This window comes from Gossypium arboreum, chromosome 13 (assembly GCF_025698485.1).
Source record: "Gossypium arboreum isolate Shixiya-1 chromosome 13, ASM2569848v2, whole genome shotgun sequence".
Classification (NCBI taxonomy): domain Eukaryota; kingdom Viridiplantae; phylum Streptophyta; class Magnoliopsida; order Malvales; family Malvaceae; genus Gossypium; species Gossypium arboreum.
The window spans coordinates 17782318-17786816 of record NC_069082.1 but is presented as its reverse complement, the minus strand read 5'-3'; the positions used below and the strand labels follow the sequence as shown (position 1 = coordinate 17786816).

The 4499-nt window shown below is 39.6% G+C and overlaps 1 non-coding gene across 1 annotated transcript; it reads right to left on the bottom strand.

The window, feature by feature from the left end:
• Positions 1-750: 750 nt before the first annotated feature.
• On the bottom strand, positions 751-857 carry LOC128287687 (small nucleolar RNA R71). The gene has a single exon (XR_008278387.1). It is a non-coding gene; the product is annotated as a small nucleolar RNA R71 (small nucleolar RNA).
• Positions 858-4499: the final 3642 nt, after the last annotated feature.

The window sequence follows — 4499 nt, the reverse complement described above, 5'->3', positions numbered from 1 at the left end:
CACTTGCCTTAATCGTGATAATAAGTTAGTCTCAAGTACGATTCATTTATAAATATTTAAAACCTGTTACAAATATCACGCATCAAGTTTTCGGCGTCGTTGTCGGGGAACTAGGATATTAGGAACACTTGATTTTTATTACTTTAGCCATTTTACTTTTATTGCAACTTAAATTTTTATTTTCTTTTCTAATTTTTCATTTATTTTCTTCTGATAGGTTTTTCTAGTTTATGACCAGAAGAAACCTGTCAGGACCACTACTTTTTAATGGTGAGATCGACTGCACAGTTCATAAAAACGACAAGAAAGAAGGCGAAGCCTAAGATACACAGAGGACGAGCAAGAGGATGATACTTCAACCACAACCAAGGAGATGGCTGAAAACCAAGAAAATTCGCTACCTCCTGCGATTGCTGCTGATCCAGTAAATCGAGCGTAGTTAGGCCTACTGTTGCTGCAAATAATTTTGAACTGAAACCTAACACCATTCAAATGATCCAACAGTTTGTTCAGTTTGATGGTTTGCAAGACGAAGATCCCAACGCTCACTTGGTAAACTTTTTGGAACTATGTGATACATTTAAAATTAATGGCGTTTCTGATGATGCCATTCGCTTTTAGTTATTCCCTTTTTCGTTGAGGAAGAAGGCTAAACAATGGTTGAACTTGTTGCCATGAGGATCAATCACTACTTGGGAACAAATGATCGAAAATTTTTTATTAAAACATTTTTCGCCTGCTAAAACAGCTAAATTACGTAATGATATCTCTTCTTTTGTACAGATGGATTTAAAAACACTCTACGATGCATGGGAGAGATACAAGGACATATTTCAAAGATGCCCTTACCATGGGTTACCACTCTGGCTATAGGTCCAAACGTTTCACAATGGCCTGAACCCTTCGACTCGGCAGATGGTTGACGCAGCTGCTGGCGGAACCATGAATAATAAGACACCTGAAGATGCCTATGAATTTATAGAGGAGATGTCACTAAATAAGTATCAGTGGCAAGTCATGAGGACAAAGCCAACGAAAACAGCCGACGTTTATAACGTTGATTCGGTCACCATGATCTCTATTCAGGTAAAACTCTTAAATAAGAAAATTGATGGTTTTTTTAGTTCCTCACAGGTTCAGCTAGTAATGCAGTGTGAAGCAAGTAGAGGTAGATCAAGCAGTTCAGAATACCCACCTTATGACCACAACATGTAGAACGAGCAGTTAAATTACATGGGTAACAATCCTTGATCTCAAAACAATCCTTATAACAAGACTTACAATGCAGGTTGGAGGAACCATCCAAAATTTTCATGGGGAGGCCAAGGAAATCAGAGACCACCACCCCATCCAGGCTTTCAGCAACCCCCGTACCAGCAGAAGAAAAACCCGAACCTTGAGAAGATGCTAACCAAATTCATATCGATGTTAGAAACTCGTTTTCAAAATACCGAGACGGCACTCAAAAATCAACAAGCATCAATCCAGGGGCTCAAAACTCAGATTGGATAGCTCGCTAAGTTGATTTCCGAATGACTACAAGGTAGCCTACCAAGCAACACTAAATCTAACCCAAGAGAGCAACTCAATGTGATTACCATTCAAGATGAGGAAGGGTTAGTTGCAAAACCAAGGCCAGAAACGGTGGTAAGCAAAGGTAAAAATGAGGTAGGCCAAAATGACCCAAAGCCGGTGAGTACAGAATATAAACCTCACGTGCCATACCCTAATGCGACAAGGAAAGATCAATCAAACAAACAATTTGGTAAATTTCTTAAACTTTTAAAGAAACTACATATTAACTTACTGTTTATTTAAGCCCTTTTGCAGATGCCAAACGCAGTCAAGTTTTTAATGGAGCTTTTAACAAATAAATGAAAGTTGGATGAGGCGTCGCATGTGGAGTTGAATGCAGTTTGCTCAGCCATATTATAGAATAAGCTACCCAAAAATTTGAAGGATCTAGGGAGTTTTACGATTCCTTGTTTAATTGGTAGTTTAGATGTTCATAATGCATTGGATAACTTAGGGGCAAGCATTCAATTGGCTGATAAAACCGTTAGATTTCCTAGGGGTATCATTAAAGATGTTCTTGTTAAAATCGATAAATTTATATACCCGGTAGACTTTGTTGTTCTAGACATGGAAGAGGATAGTAACGTACCTTTAATTTTAGGACGACCCTTTTTAGTGATTGCTAGAACCATTATTGATGTTGGTACAGGTGAACTCACACTTCATGTGGAAGACGAAACGATCACCCTTCAAGCTCGTAATTCGAATAACACATCAAAAATTGAAAGTGGTTGTATAAATCATTCTACTAGTACTGATCATGTGATGACACCCTCTATGCAGGAAAGAGTTTCGAAGAACACATATGAGCCGTGTTCAAACAACAACAAATGACCTATCTATGAAAAACGAAGGCTACAAATCGAGAAGCTAGATGAATGGCAGACATAGAAACTGAAAACACCCGATAAACCGAAACTGAACCAGGACAAGCTCAATACCTCACCAAATCAACTTAAGGTTGGAGACAAAGTACTACTAGATGCAACAGATCCTCGCATTGCCACTCCTGAACCTAATGAAGAAATTCCTTTTATGGTACTCAGTATTTTTCCATATGGTACAGTCGAGGTAATTCATCCCAAATTTGACACATTTAAGGTAAACAATACCCGTCTTAAACCTTATGTTGATAAAGATGATAGCAGGGATGAGGAGTGTAAACTCCTCGCACCACCTTGACCATGCAGAAGAGAGGTAAGTCGAGCTTAGACTATAAATAAGCGCTTCTCGGGAGGCAACCCGAGCACTAATAGTGTTAATTTATTTAAATTTTAATTTTTAACATCTAACATACTAACCAAATCATGGAATGCAGGCTTGCTAAAGCCCACACGGCCAGGCACACAGGCGTGCATTAGGCCGTGTGAAAATAGGGCAAAATTTTTTGTAACACCCCAAACCCGGCCTAGACGTTATGACCGGATCTGGTGCGCCACATCGAAGCGTTCAAAACATTCCGTATTACTTAGTTGGAAAATCTTAGTTGGTGATTGTAAAAGACACTTTTAAAAGTAGGATAAAGTGAACTAAGTCATGCACCGTAGGAAACCAGAAGAGGAGGAGGTGAGTCCGTCTTGACCGCTAAGTACCAAGCTCCTTCGGATCCAATCCTAGACATGCACACCGCCATTGCCACACTCTAACATCTCGTTTAATTTTGAGAAAATTGTTTTGTTGTGTCTATCTTAAGAGAGTGGTTAAGGTTGAAAACGTTTGCTTAGCGGAAGTCTTACTTGTGTTCGTGATATTTTGAAAACACTTTAACGCTTTTTGAAAACGCGTCCTAAAGCTAATCCATTCCGTTAATTATCATAGTTCGATTTATCATAATCGAGTTAAATAATAAAGAAACAACCCAAACCATAAAATAATTAGCAACCTTATTACAAAACCCAAACCATAAACGAATATGTGGAAAATCCAGTTCACCGTAAGAAAACGAATTTGCGTAAAACGTGTGGCCACTCGAATCCCGCCCACTCCAAGTCCACCAACTAGGGCTCACCGCAAGGATGGAAGAGGAAGGGGTGAGTTTGGGAAAACTCGAGTATACTGAAGCCCATCCAAAGCCCAAATCACTCGAGCCCATTGGGCCTAAGCCCTATTCAGATAACAAGACACGATGGATGAAGCCCTTTTCGAATCACAAGAGCAAGGCCTTAGCCCTTTTTACATAACAAAGTGGCCCATAGGCCCGCCAAGAACATAAGTAACAGTAGTAATAATGCATGCAAACCCATATGGGGAGACTACTTAACCTACCAACCGCTACACAATCCTCAGTACCAAATTTCTACACTCCATGTAGGGAATATCTCAACCCACCCAAATTTCTACACTCCACAAAGGCGAAGAACGCTCAAATATCGATAAGTTGAGGCAAAGCCTCTAGTACGTGGATGAACCACTTTCAGATTTCCTCCATCAATACCCCAATCCCATGCAATGTATCAATAAAAGCATAATATGCAAAATACAGTATCAATTATTCATGCATTTCAGCCATTTTAAACCCTAGGGGTATTTCGGTAATTATGCTCTTTAGGGGTAATTTCGTAACTTACGTAACTACATAAGTTATTCCAGTAATTCTTAACAATTTTATGCAATTTGATTCTACCCTTTAACTGACAGGCTACTTTGCCCATCTCTTACCCATATTGGTCCGTAAGCCCATTGGGCCCAGTTTTGGCCCATCGAGGCCCTTTTTTCGAAATACGTTATAACGTCACACAAACTTACTTACCACTTTGCGGTGCTAGATCTAACAATTACTCTATGTCTTAAGAGCATTCGCATACTCACAAGCCTATGAAATGCCAGAATTTCGGCATTTCGACTTTTGCCGAATTGAACTAAGAAAGGGTGTTCGGTACACACCTGTTTCGCGACGACTGCTACTGAGATCTCTTTCGATATCC